This window comes from Ranitomeya imitator, chromosome 7 (assembly GCF_032444005.1).
Source record: "Ranitomeya imitator isolate aRanImi1 chromosome 7, aRanImi1.pri, whole genome shotgun sequence".
Lineage (NCBI taxonomy): Eukaryota > Metazoa > Chordata > Amphibia > Anura > Dendrobatidae > Ranitomeya > Ranitomeya imitator.
The window spans coordinates 179853582-179869476 of NC_091288.1; positions in this window are offsets into that span (position 1 = coordinate 179853582).

Genomic DNA, 15895 nt, shown 5'->3' on the forward strand with positions numbered 1-15895 from the left:
CTGATTCGGGGGCATCTACATTGACAATCAGATGTTTTTTGGATGCGCTGCCAGGTACCAGGATGTCTGCAGATTTTTTAACACCCAAAATTCGCAACAAGCTGCGTTTTGGGAGCAGATGACAAATCCTGATGCATCTTGATCCTGATGCAGACGCAGGTCCATGCGTCTCTATGTTAAGTATAGAGATGCAATCTGGATCAGGATTGCTCCACATCACAACGCACCGTACCAAAGCGCTAGTGTGAACGCAGAGCCACCCGTGCAGTCCCTAACCAGGTGCCCCCATGTTATATACAGGCCCCCAATCCATGTTATTACCATTAGCACACTATAACATAGGGCACAGCATGCATAGTCTCCATTATGTCTGCATACTGTTCCCATACAGGGCCATCACTTCCCCATACAACACATCCCTTGCTTCCGAGCATGCTCAGTCCCGCATAACGGATCCGTGCTCCATGGTAATTCCAGACGTGTAGCCACTGTCCGTGCGGGTTCCTGTGCCTGTGTGTTTTTCAGATGACACAAAGCTGCAACAAGTTGCATTTTTCTGCGTCTGATAAAATATGGAGACACATGGATCTGTGGGAAACTGGTGACAACTGGATGCACACGCAAGTCCCATCTGTCACCATTGAAAGTCAATGGAGATGAAAACGGATCTGTGTGCAGCCATTGTCACACGCAATGTGAAATATGCAATTGTGAAACCAGCGTAACGCTATATAATGATTGGAGCTGTGCTAGATCTCATCACAGGTTATGCCTAAAATCACTTTATATTACACTCAGCAGCAACAACCGACATCGTCCATCCTCCTCCCTGTATGTTCCTGTCCTGAATCCTCCTCAGTCCTGACTAATACTATGCTACCAAACAATCTGCTGAGTCCCTCCGCCTATACCAGGGGCGGACATACCACCGGTTCAACCGGTGCAACCGCACCGGGGTCCAGAGCGGGAGGGGGGCCCCGACGGCGACGGACATACACGGCATTGTCACCGCACCGGGGCCCAGAGTGGGAGGGGGTCCCCGACGGCGACGGACATACACGGCATTGTCACCGCACCGGGGCCCAGAGTGGGAGGGGGTCCCCGACGGCGACGGACATACACGGCATTGTCACCGCACCGGGGCCCAGAGTGGGAGGGGGTCCCCGACGGCGACGGACATACACGGCATTGTCACCGCACCGGGGCCCAGAGTGGGAGGGGGTCCCCGACGGCGACGGACATACACGGCATTGTCACCGCATCGGGGCCCAGAGTGGGAGGGGGGCCCCGACGGCGACGGACATACACGGCATTGTCACCACATCGGGGCCCAGAGTGGGAGGGGGTCCCCGACGGCGACGGACATACACGGCATTGTCACCGCATCGGGGCCCAGAGTGGGAGGGGGGCCCCGACGGTGACGGACATACACGGCATTGTCACCGCATCGGGGCCCAGAGCGGGAGGGGGGCCCCAACGGCGACGGACATACACGGCATTGTCACCGCATCGGGGCCCAGAGCGGGAGGGGGGCCCCGACGGCGACGGACATACACGGCATTGTCACCGCACCGGGGCCCAGAGCGGGAGGGGGGCCCCGACGGCGACGGACATACACGGCATTGTCACCGCACCGGGGCCCAGAGCGGGAGGGGGGCCCCGACGGCGACGGACATACACGGCATTGTCACCGCACCGGGGCCCAGAGCGGGAGGGGGGCCCCGACGGCGACGGACATACACGGCATTGTCACCGCACCGGGGCCCAGAGCGGGAGGGGGGCCCCGACGGCGACGGACATACACGGCATTGTCACCGCACCGGGGCCCAGAGCGGGAGGGGGGCCCCGACGGCGACGGACATACACGGCATTGTCACCGCACCGGGGCCCAGAGTGGGAGGGGGGCCCCGACGGCGACGGACATACACGGCATTGTCACCGCACCGGGGCCCAGAGCGGGAGGGGGTCCCCGACGGCGACGGACATACATGGCATTGTTGTGATACACTGTGTGGATCCTGTAATGAGCGCCGCGGTACCCAGTGACCGCTGGTGAAGAGGCTGCCGTGCCCGGAGTCTGCGGAGACCATCTGTCCACAGTCCGGGAGAAGGAGTCGGGAGCAGGTGAGTATCATATTTACCTGTCCACGTTCCACACACCGGGCGCCGGTCCTCTTGCTGTGACTGTGCAGGTCAGAGGGCTCGATGACGTACAGTGTGCGCGCCGCCCTCTGCCTGAACAGTCAGTGCGGAGAGACATGACGCTGAGGACCAGCGGGCAGAGACGAGAGGTGAGCATGTCATTTTTTTTTTATTGCAGCAGCAGCATTTCTATGTGGCACAGCGTTATATGGAGCACCTATGGGGCCATAATGAATTGTACGGAGCATTATATGTGGCGGCACAGCTTTATATGGAGCATCTATGGGGCGATATTCAATAATGAATTGTACGGAGCATTATATGTGGCGGCACAGCTTTATATGGAGCATCTATGGGGCGATATTCAATAATGAATTGTATGGAGCATTATATGTTGCGGTATGGGGGGGCCCAGGAAGATTTCTTGCACAGGGGCCCTCTGCAGTCTGTGTCCGCCCCTGGCCTATACATATATATATGTATATGCCATGCATGAGGCCAGTATGCTGAGTCGAGATATATATATATATATATATATATATATATACACACACACACACATTATATAATGCCATGGATGAGGCCAGTAAAGTATATCTTTATTTGGGACTAAGGTAGCTCAAATCCTGACTCCAACAACTAAAGGATGGTGGAACACTAATCCTTGCAGTCTGGGGGCACTTAAGGGTTAACAGTCCACAGCTCCCTCTCTCCTCACTGCTCCTCCCACATGAGTCACAGTCACTTCAGTACCCTGAATCTGATAGGCTGCAGGCACCAGCAGCCAAGAAAGAAAAAAAAAAAAAAGACTCGGCTCACTCACGCTGCAGAGCCGACTCCTTTCGTTCACAGCCGGGAGCCGGCTCTTTGTGTCGGATCGTTCACGAACGACACATCACTAGTCTAAGGCCCAGAGGGGCGGCAAAGGGTAGAAGTCGGCGTTTGGACCTGTGGCAGGTCGGATGTGCGGTGTGCTTACAGCCGCCATTACAAGTAAGGAACCGAGTGACCAGACCGGAGTTCCTGGAGTAAGGAACCGAGTGACCAGGCCCGAGTAAGGAACCTAGTAACTAGTGATGAGCGAGTATACTCCTTGCTCGGGTTTTCCCAAGCACGCTCGGGTGGTCTCCGAGCAGGGGCGCCGCTATCATGAGGCAAGTTGAGTCCTTTGCTTCAGGCGGCAGTCCTCACTGAAAGACAGGGGGCGGCAGAGCGGCGGTCAGAACACGTGGTGCCGACTCTTCATAATCCCTGACATTTGCTGAGTGTCACTAGTGCGGTGCGCGCGCCCCTGCTCACAACCCACAACCTATTGGCTGCTCTGTGCGCACAGGACCTGTGATGAGGTCACAGGAGGGGTGGAGTCAGGGGTCACATGATCGGGACCTCCATGGATTGCAGGACTCTGCTGTGCTGGTTGCCATGGTAAGCTACCTTATGTGTTGGGTCAGGAGGGGTTTACAGTGTGGATGTAGCAGAGCCGTGTGTACGAGGTGTACTGAGCGGAGCTGAATGTGTACGAGGTGTACGGAGCGGAGCCGTGTGTGTATGATGTGAGCGGAGCTGTGTGTGTATGAGGTGTACGGAGTGGAGCCGTGTATATGAGGTGTACGGAGCGGAGCCGTGTGTGTATGAGGTGTACAGAGCAGAGCCTTGTGTGTATGAGGTGTACGGAGCAGAGCTGTGTGTGTATGAGGTGTACGGAGCAGAGCCGTGTGTATGAGGTGTACGGAGCAGAGCCATGTGTGTATGAGGTGTACGGAGCGGAGCCGTGTGTGAGGTGTACATAGCAGAGTCGGGTGTGTATTAGGTGTATGGAGCGGAGCTGCATGTGGATGAGGTGTACGGAGCAGAGCCTCGTGTGGATTAGGTGTACGGAGCGGAGCCACGTGTGTACGAGGTGTACGGAGCGGAGCCACGTGTGTATGAGGTGTACGGAGCAGAGCCGCATGTGGATGAGGTGTATGGAGGGGAGCCGCGTGTGTATGAGGTGTACGGAGCGGAGCCGTGTGTGAGGTGTACATAGCAGAGCCGGGCAGGGCCGGCGTCAGCACCCGGCACAGCGGGCAAATGCCGGGGCCCTGGGGAGAGGGGGGGGCCCACTCATGCTGTCATAGATACAGCTGGGAGAGCAGAGCAGGAGATAACATGCTCTCTCCCCCCACAAAGTCGCTGCTGGCTGCGTTCTCTTAACCCCTATGTGCCAGCTCTGACACAAGCATCTTCTCACTCAGTCAGTGCAGCCAGGCAGGCACACATAGGGGTTAACAGAAGGCAGCCAGTGTGACATTGTGGGCGGAGAGAGCACGTTCTCTGCTCTCCCCCCTGGGTGGCTGCAGACAGTGCTGAAGTTTATCAGGCAGATTCCGAGGAGCTCCGTCCTACTAGTGACTGAGTGAGTGCAAAGGTATCCAGCAGTGGTTGCAGTTGTGGCTCAGTCTGCTGCTGTCTTTCTCCACTGCCTAAAAATGTGGGTGATGTCTGGAGGAGCAGCTGGTGGTGTGCAGCCTGTAGCCGCCCAGCTCACCCAGAATACATGCATGCTGCACCAAACCTGCACCAGTGGGGTAGGAAGAAGCTTAACCCCTTCCCATCTGTATGGTTATTGCTGAACCTTAAAGATAACCATCCGACCCGCATAAATGGGGTTAACCAGATGCCAGGAGGAAGGGGAGCTGCTGCCATGGATAAATCTGAGCTGTGGGCTGTAGGTTGGGGCCCCGTGGCCTCAGGCTGGTGACTGGAGGGACTCTGCCCAGTGCTGGCATGTGGGTGATTTCTGCTCCGGAGTCTCAGCTTCTCTCCTCCACATCACACTGTGCAGTCACAGCAACATTGGTTGTCTCTGTCCAGGTCCCAGCAGCTGCCACTGCTCCCACCAAGGACATGGCATCACTTAACCCTTCCCCTGCAGCCACCGGCAACAAATCCACATTATTCCTTGATTAAATCAGGTTCCAACCCAATAGAGGAGCAGACATTTCCTGCTGCCACTAGGGTCCGGGAGGGGGTGACATTGGCTGCCCTGCTACTCTGTAGTGGGGGGTGACAAGTGTAACATGGGGTAACGATGACAGAGAAATGCACAGGATAATAGTGAGCGCGACAGAGGGCAGTGTATGGTATGGAGCAGTCAGGGGGTGGGCTGCAGGATCCCCCCATACTGTACATGACTGCTCGGGACAGGGAGGCGTTTAATGAGCTTCTAATGACAGGGCACTAATTGGGTCATTAGGGTTTGTGGAAAGGATTCAGTATCAGGTCCCTCATTAATGCCCGAGCCGCCTGTTACTTTGTAGCACAGGTCGGTTGGGGCCGTAAAACCAAACGTTTATGTAGAAAAGTCTTTGTTTCATAGAAAAACTCAAAACAGAAAAGCACCTCTCCTGTATATATACACTGCACAGCACCTTTCCTCCTGTATATATACACTGCACAGCACCTCTCCTGTATATATACAACGCACAGCACCTTTCCTCCTGTATATATACACTGCAGAATCTACAATAGCTGTCACTCATGTAAGAAGTGAAATCTGGCATTGTACTATACATTTCTCTGCCGTATCTGTGCATCATAAATCGGGGTATGTGTTAAAGGGGGGGGGGGGCCCACTGAGACTCTTTCGCCCGGGGCCCTCGAAAACCTGGAGCCGGCCCTGGAGCCGGGTGTGTATTAGGTGTATGGAGCGGAGCTGCATGTGGATGAGGTGTATGGAGCAGAGCCGCGTGTGGATGAGGTGTACGGAGCGGGGCCGCGTGTGTATGAGGTGTATGGAGCAGAGCCGTGTGTGTGAGGTGTACGGAGGAGAGCCGCGTGTGTATTAGGTGTATGGAGCGGAGCTGGGTGTGCATTAGGTGTACGGAGCGGAGCTGCATGTGAATGAGGTGTACGGAGCAGAGCCGGGTGTGTATGAGGTGTATGGAGCGGAGCCGCGTGTGTACGGATCAGAGCGTGTGTGCAAGGTGTACGGAGCGCAGCCGCATGTGTAGGATTAACTATGTGTGGCCATTATACGGTACGCAGTATCATGTGCGGCCATTATACAGTATTGAGCACTGTGTGTGGCCATTATACAGTGTGGAGCATCATGTGTGGTCATTATACAGTATGGAGCATCATATGCGGTCATTATACAGTATGGAGCATCATGTGTGGCCATTATACAGTATGGAGCATCATGTGCGGCCATTATACAGTATTGAGCATCATGTGTGGTCATTATACAGTATGGAGCATCATGTGGGGCCATTATACAGTATGGAGCATCTTGTGGGGCCATTATACAGTATGGAGCATCATGTACGGGCAATATACAGTATGGAGCACTATGTGTGGCCAATATACAGCATGGAGCATCATGTGGGGCCATTATACAGTACGGCGCATCATGTGGGGCCATTATACAGTATGAAGCATCTTGTGGGGCCATTATACAGTATGGAGCATCATGTACGGGCAATATACAGTATGGCGCATCATGTGGGGCCATTATACAGTATGGCGCATCATGTGGGGCCATTATACAGTATGGAGCATCATGTGGGGCCATTATACAGTATGGAGCATCATGTGTGGCCGTTGTACAGTATGGATGCGGCTATTATACAGTATGGAGCATCATGTGTGGCCATTATACAGTATGGAGCATCATGTGTGGCCATTATACAGTATGCAGCATCATGTGTGGCCATTATACTGTTTGGAGCAATATATGGGGCTCATTATTCTGTATGGAGCACTGTGGTGCCCAGAATACTGTATAGAGGACTATACTGTCTGATTTATGACCTATTGTAGAATGTACCATAGTTATCACTCATGTAATGTATGGGGGGACTGTATATGAGATGGGAGCCCTATAGGGGGGCTGTACTGTATATGTGTTGGGGGAGCGCCGTTTTGAAGTTCGCCTCAGGCAGCAGTGTGGCTAGGTTCAGGAACCAAGTAACCAGACTGGAGTGAAGAACCGAGTAACTAGATCCCAGGAAACTAGAGCTGGGAGATCTGAGTTGAGAATGAGCAGGGCCAGGGCAGAGAGAGAGATGACCAGGAAAAGGAAGCTGTAGTTTCTGGTGTAGACATACTGTAGGTTTTACCAAGTAATAAGTTAAAATCCCTAACCCGAGTGTTGTACTCGCCAGCTGCCATCTTGCGCTGCCCCCATCGGTCTGCAACAGTGTGTGACCTTTTTTGCTGGGTGAGCCGAAAGTCATAACTCAATGTAAGTTATGAAAGCCAGAATGAGACCACAAAGAAGCTCTCATAGACTTACCCCGAGAGCTTTGTCCAAGCAAAAACAGTTAAACCGCACCCCACACTAAAGCCATACCCCTTAAGGACAAAAAGGGCAACGTCAAAACCAGGGAGTCCATCCCAGAGCGTATTCCATATCAAAAAGACAGCGCCTCACAGCGCTGTCTTTTTGATCTTTTTTTTTACATGGCTTATAATAATATATAATAATATTTATTTTTATATAGCGCTAACATATTCCGCAGCGCTTTACAGTTTTGCACACATTATACCCCGAGAGCTTGTGACCGTGAGCTCTGCCTTACGGTTAGTCATAAGTTGCAGTCACAACATGGCGCCGCGGGAGTGGAGCCGCGCTGAGAAGAGCTGAAGATGGTGGCTAGTAAATGTAATATTGGATCAGGGAACTTAGATTAGTAGCACCACTCCAGCACTGAATTAAAGAAACACTAAAGTGGTGATTTAATCCCTTTTAAGGCTGTTTATTCTCCTTCCTGACCAGGGCAAATTTTACAATACCGACCCGTGTCACTTTATGAGGTAAACACTCTGGAACGCTTCAACGAATTCCACTGATTCTGAAGGAAAAAATTAACATTTAGCTTTTTTCACCAAATTTTTACTTTAGGCCCTAGTTTTTTTATTTTCACAAAGGTAACAGGAAAAATGGACCCCCAAATTTGTTGAGCAATTTTCTCCTGACCATATGTGGGGGAAAACTACTGTTTGGGCGCATTGCATGGAAGCTATATCACTCAGGGAACTTATCTAGATGTGGGGAAGCACCTTGATCCCCCCAGGTGCTTCACAAAAGTTTAAAACACTGAGATGAGAAAATTTAAAAAAATCCAATTTTTCCCACAAAAATGTTTTTAGCCCCAAATTTTGCATTTTCACAAGGGTAACAGAAAAAAATGCAGGGTACAATTTGTTGTGCAATTTCTCCTAAGTACGCTAATACACCATATGTAGAGAAAAAAATACTGTTTGGGAGCACGGCAGGGCTCAGAAAGTAAGGACCACCGTTTGACTTTTTGAACGCAAAATTTGCTGGAATAATTAGCGAGCACCATGTCGTGTTTGGAGTGCTGCTGATGTGCATAAAAAGTGAAAACACCCCACAAGTGACACCATGTTGGAAACTAGACCCCCTCAGGGAACTTATTTAGATGTGAGGTGAGCACCTTGAACCCCCAGAAGTGTCTCAGAAGTTTATAACATTGAGCCGTGAAAATTAAAAAAAATCAAGTTTTTCCCACAAAAATGTTCTTTCAGTCCCAAATTTTTTATTTTCAGAAAGTAATAGGATAAAACGGACCTCAAATTTTGTTGTGCAATTTCTCCTGAGTACACAGATACCCCATATGTTATGAAAAACTACTGTTTGGATGCACGACAGGGCTCAGAAAGGAAGAAGTGATGTTTTGAAATGCAGATTTTGATGGAATGATCTGCAGGTGTCATGTCATGTTTTGAGAGCCCCTAATGTGCCTAAACAGTGGAAACCCCCAGAAAGTGACACCATTTATGTAACTACCGTATATCCCTCAAAGAATGCATCTAGATGTGTGGTGAGCACCTTGAACCACCCTGCGGCTTTCCAGAAGTTTATAATATGGAGCCATGAAAATTAAAAAATCAAATTTTTCCAACAAAAATGTTATTTTAGCCCCAAACATTTTATTTTCACACGATAACAGGAGAAAATGTAACCCAATAATTTATTGAGCAATCTCTCTTGAGAATGCAGATACCCCATATGTGGGGGTAAACTACTGTTTGGGCGCACAACAGGGCTCAGGAAAGTAAAGGGTGACGTTTTGGAATTCAAACTTTGATGGAATGGTCTGCCGCTGTCGTGTCACAGCCCCTGATGTGCCTAAACAGTGGAAAATCCCCACAAGTGACCCCGTTTTGGAAACTAGACCCCTCAAGGAATCTATCTAGATGTGCCGTGAGCACCTTGAACCCACAGGTGCTTCACAGAGTTTTACAACAATGATCTGTGGAAATGAACAAAATTATTTTTCACCCAAAAATGTGGTTTTGGCCCCATTTTTTTCATTTTTACAAGGATAGCAGGAGAAAACGGACCTGAAAATTTGTTGTGCAATTTCTTCTGAATACGCCAATATCTTATATGAGGTGGGAAATGGAACACTACTTTTGTGGCACAGTGAGCAGCTCAGAAGGGAAGAAGCACCATATTGGAGTTCAGATATTGCTGGACTGGTTTGAAGGTGCGATATCACATTGGCAGAGCCCCTATGGTGCCAGAACATAAGAACCCCTCATAAGGGAGCCCTGTTTACAAACTACACCTCTCAATGAATTCATCTAGGGGTGCAGTGATCATATTGACACCACTGTGGGGCTCAGAAGTGAGAGGGGCATTTGGATTTTGAAGCACAGAATTTGCTGGTTTTCTTTTGGGCTACGATGAACCATTTTGCTTTTCCAGAGCCTTTGTACTATCAGTAATGTGACAGCCCCAGCGTCGGACTGGAGCACCTTGGGCCCACCAGAGAAAATCATTCTTGGGGCCCACTATGTAGCTACATAGAAATAGATACAAGACCACCAATTGTGCGGTAAAAAGCGCTAATATTAGGGTATAATATAAGGTAGTTCACGTCTTAATTATGTAGCAAGGGTTGTGGTAGCCCCCTCACAGAATATAATGTAGCCCCCTCATAAAATATAATGCAGTCCCCCCTCATAGAATATAATGCAGCACCCCACAAAATATAATGCAACCCTCTCAGGTATGACGCAGTCCCCACCATAGAATATAATGTAGCACCCCATAGGGTATAATGCAGCCCCCCCCCATATAGTATAATGCCACCCACCACAGAATATAATGTAGTCCCGAGAGAATGCAGTTCCACCACAGAATATAATGCAGCCCCCCCCATAGAGTATTCTGTAGCCCCCTCATATAGTATGATGTAGCCCCCATAATATTATGTAGTCCCCTGAGAGAATAATGCAGCCCCACCACAGAATATAATACAGCCCCCCATAGAGTATACTGTAACCCCTCATATAGTATGATGTAGCCCCCCATAATATAATGTAGTACCTTGAGTATAATGCAGTCCCCCCACAGAATATAATGTAGCCCCCCAGGGCCGTATTTAGTGTGTCTGCTGCCCTAGGCACTTTTAGTGCTGCCTCCCCCATTGGTGAGTATGACACTATCGGCAGTGACTTTGGCAAGAATCGCTGATGTGAAAGTCGCCTTTTGCAGCAGATCGGGCAGTTTTTCTGCATCTGCTGCATAACAGATCACTTACGGCAACACTGCGTTCGGCCTCATTCATTCCCTATGGGATTTGCGGCACTTGCCATGATCTGGCAAATGTGGTGCCATACCTCCCAACTTTTGAAGAAGGGAAGGAGGTATAAAGTTTGCGGCGCGCGTAGTGCGCCGCGGCAAATTTTAGGCCACGCCTCTGACCAGACCCATTTCACAACTAGTCACACCCATATCCACGTCCCAACCACAGCCATTTAGCACTGCTGATCACACTGTTTTATATACGATAATTATAAGCAAACAAAAATATGGCCACACAGTGCTCCATACTGTATAATGGCCACACATGATGCTCAATACTGTATAATGTCCACCAGACATGATGCTCCATACTGTATAATGGCCACACATGATGCTCAATACTGTATAACGGCCACCACACATGATGCTCCATACTGTATAATGGCCACACATGATGCTCCATAGTGTATAATGGCCACACATTGCTCCATACTGTATAATGGCCACACATTGCTCCATACTGTATAATGGCCAGACAGTGCTCCATACTGTATAATGGCCACACATGATGCTCCATAGTGTATAATGGCCACACATGATGCTCCATAGTGTATAATGGCCACACATGATGCTCCATAGTGTATAATGGCCACACATTGCTCCATACTGTATAATGGCCACACATTGCTCCATACTGTATAATGGCCAGACAGTGCTCCATACTGTATAATGGCCACACATGATGCTCCATACTGTATAATGGCCACACATGATGCTCCATAGTGTATAATGGCCACACATTGCTTCATACTGTATAATGGCCAGACAGTGCTCCATACTGTATAATGGCCACACATGATGCTCCATACTGTATAATGGCCACACACAGTTCTTCATACTGTATAATGGCCACACATGATGCTCCATAGTGTATAATGGCCACACATGATGCTCCATAGTGTATAATGGCCAGACAGTGCTCCATACTGTATAATGGCCACCCACACATAGTGCTCCATAGTGTATAACGGCCACACAGTTCTCCATACTGTATAATGATCCCACATAATGCTCAATACTGTATAATGGCCACAAATGATGCTCCATACTGTATAACGGCCACACATGATGCTCCATACTGTATAACGGCCACACATGATGCTCAATACTATATAATGACCCCTTTCCCTATGCATGGCTCATATCCCCCCCCCCCATATGCATGGCTCATATTCCCCCCTGTATGGCTCATATATTCCCCCCTGTATGGCTCATATATTCCCCCCTGTATGGCTCATATATTCCCCCCTGTATGGCTCATATATTCCCCCCTGTATGGCTCATATATTCCCCCCTGTATGGCTCATATATTCCCCCCTGTATGGCTCATATATTCCCCCCCTGTATGGCTCATATATTCCCCCCCTGTATGGCTCATATATTCCCCCCCTGTATGGCTCATATATTCCCCCCCTGTATGGCTCATATATTCCCCCCCTGTATGGCTCATATATTCCCCCCTGTATGGCTCATATATTCCCCCCCTGTATGGCTCATATATTCCCCCCTGCATGGCGGCTTATCTCTCTGCACCCCCTCGGCGCGCCGACTTATGTCCTCCTTCACCCCCCGTCCCCCCGGCCCCGTCCCTCATACTCACCTGTCTCACTGCACAACCGTGCCGACATCCCTCGCGCTCTGTCCCGACTCCAGGCTGCGGCGCCGGCGCAGCACCTTCTTCCTGCTTGAGCGGTCATGTGACACCGTTCATTAAGATCATGAATATGCGCATATTCATGATCTTAATGAGCGGTGTCACGTGACCGCTCGTTCAGGACGAGCTGCAGTGCAGACGCCGAGACCATCGCTGGAGCAGGGTGAGTATTCAAGGCGGGCAGCGGGGGGGGGGGAGGCCTGGAGCAGGGGGTGGGGCCCTGGAGCGGGGGTGGGCCCTGCCAGCAGGTGTCAGTGCCAGGGCCCACCGGAGGATCCTCCGGTTCCCCGGTGGGCCAGTCCGAGCCTGGACAGCTCCCTATATTTCCATTGACATCTGACGGACCTAAGTGGAGGCTTGCTTTTTTTGTGGATTGAGTTGAAGGTTTTATTGGGAACATTTTACATAATGTTTGGGATCACATTTATCCGGCGCTCTACCCTGAGCTCTTGCTTTGGGGATTCCATTTAAATCTCTGAGTGACCTGATTCAGATGAAACACACAGAGGGATCCATTCACTATAATGAGGCAGCAGAGTTAGGCTACGTTCACATTAGCGTTGCGCGCCGCTGCGTCGGCGACGCAACGCACGACGCACGCAAAAACGCTGCGTTTTGCGACGCGTGCGTCGTTTTTTGACGAAAATCGGACGCAAGAAAAATGCAACTTGTTGCATTTTCTTGCGTCCGACGCTAGCGTTAAAAACGACGCACATGTCGGAAAACGCAACGCGAAAAACGCATGCGTCCCCCATGTTAAACATAGGGGCGCATGACGCGTGCGTCGCCGCTGCGTTTCCCGGCGCTGCGTCGGGAAACGCTAATGTGAACGTAGCCTTACTCTGGACTCCGTCTGGCCTTTGTTTCGCTGCCCTTCTTTTCAGAAGTGCACAAAACTGTGGCCGACAGCACTTTTATGCACGCCTAAAAAGACAGCACCGGATCACAGGTCCTACGGAGTCCACAGTGACTCTCTCTGTCTCATGTGAGGCAGTGACATGTATTATATACGAGGGTTGCTATGTATCCCCCAGGATTTGCATAGAAGCATATTAAGGCTGCTGAAGTGCATTGCAGTCACAGATATAGCTGTGGTTGCAATGCAGAATAAAAGTAAGCGTGATCTTGGACAAGCTATTTGCCCAAGGCAGATTTAAGAAAACCCAGCATGGGCTTTTATTTTTGAAGCAAACTACAGGATGGTAGTGGGGCAGTTCGCTCCCTCCAGGCCCTGTTTTATAACTGGCCCATAGGCCACAGATTCCATTTAAAAACCCTGCAGCAAAGGGTTGGGTGTGTCAGTCTTGGTTTGCAAACTGTAGAGCAGGGGGTTCTGCAAGATTTGGCTTGTGTGAAGCAAAGCTAAAATGCCTGGCACTCCTCAGCGTGACATGACGGCGCAGTCGCCCACGGTAACAGTCTCGGATACGGACTGTCTTGACGCCCCCGGCTGTTTTCCAGTTGTGAGTTACATTGGACATTAAAGACACTTTGTTTTGAACTTTCCTGTGGTCACTGCCTATCTGTCGCACTTCATCAACCCCACTGCACTACACTCACTATAGGGAATCTTCCGACAGGTGTTCCGTCTGAATCACATACTTCACAGTTTACATGGAAATCACGGTGCAAGCGCTCAGCACAGAGTGCAGGATAACTGTGATAACTGCAATCTTTGTGAGGCAGAAAGAACAATCAACAGCAGGTGAATTGGTTTTATTTATTTTTTATGCAGTTCTTCGTGCAGTATGAGTGATTAGATGACTTTATTCTTCAGGTCGGTGCTATTACAGTGATACCAGATTTATATCAGTTTTTATGTTTGGCTGCTATCACACACGAAAAAAGGGCTTTTTTTTGGCAACAACAGGCGTATTGCAATGCTTTATAGCCTGTCAGCCCTGCAGACACAAGTTAGTTAGATCATGCACTAAGCATGATCTAACTATCTTGCTAGTGCCTGGTGATTCGAATGTTGACATCAGGTGACCATGGCGTGGGGGCGCCGATCCAAGGGCAGAGGGGCTTTCTTTCCTCTGCCTGCTTGCTAAATTCTGCGATCACAGCATTTAGGGGGTTAAAGTGTTGGGAGCGGTGCCAATCACCACTGGTACCTGGCGGCAGGTGCACAGCCCCTGTGGGCGCAAAATCGCCTGGATGTATCCATACGTCCAAGGTCGGTAAGTACCTAGCGACCTGGACATATGGATACATCCAAGGTCGTGAAGGAGTTAATGCAGCTTACCAATAGATATAACTGTCATGTCATCTTTATTCAGCCAATACTAGGATGACGATACCAAATTTACCGTATTTTCCAGATTATAAAATGCAGTTTTTTTGTCCCCAAAGGGGGTTGCATCTTATAATCCAAATGTAGCTTACCGGCTATGGTGGAGTAAGGTCCCAGGGATGCTGCTGCAGGATGCTTCTGGCGGCGGCAGGAGTTTAGTGATGCTGTGGGTCCCCGGCTGGTAGAAAGGGGTGTTCGGCTGTGCTGGGGCTCCATCAACATTTTCTTAAAGCCCACTTTTCATGCTTTCCAATGCGGTGGACTCTGGGAAAATGGCCACCGAAGGCGGCACATGCGCAGATTGAGAACTTGGCACCAATGGATGATGAGGACACACAGCCATCTGAAGTATTTGCTGCCGTCGGCAGGCCCCCCAATCGCCAGGCGACTGTGGTAGTTATGGCCCTGCTGATAGCGAGTGGACTCTCCCATTGGTCCAGGGCCCCGGTACTTGCCCGGGTGCGTCAGGTGGTGACGCCAGCCCTGCCCTCCGTCATAATTTTTACAGGATGTGTATGAGACCTAGCCCATAGGTGCTGGCATCTGTCTGCACTACAAACCTGCAAGTGACATCTGGGGCCTAAAAGACGGGTGAACTAACCAATGCCGACTTTAGGGCAGAAAATGATTCCTCACACTGAGGACTCCAGGAGACAATTTTGGGAAGTTTCCTCCTGGTCAAATCAGTTAACGGTTTGGCCAGAGCACTGCAGTTTGGTACAAACCTCCTATAGTAGCCAGCCGTACCCAGGAAGGACAGTACCTGCTTCTTGGTTCGTGGGGTGTACCAGGCTGTAATGGCTTCTACCTTCCTTGGCTCAGATTTTAGCAGTTCTCCCCCCACCCGGTGTCCTAGGTATTGTACTTCCCACTTGGCTACCTGACACTTCCCTGGCTTAACAGTAAGACCTGCAGTTTTATGCCTTTGCAACACCTGAGAAAGATGTAAGACGTGTTCCTCCCAAGAATGACTAAAAATGGCTATGTTATCGAGATAAGCGATGGCAAAACGATCACATCCTTCCAATAAGTGATTGACCAACCTCTGGAAGGTGGCAGGGGCATTCTTCATACCAAATGGCATCACCAGAAACTCAAACAGCCCGAATGGCATTATAAAGGCAGATCTCTCCTGAGCTTCTCTGGTCAGGGGTATCTGCCAATATCCCCTACTTAGGTCCATGATGGTGAGGTGGTGATGATGAGG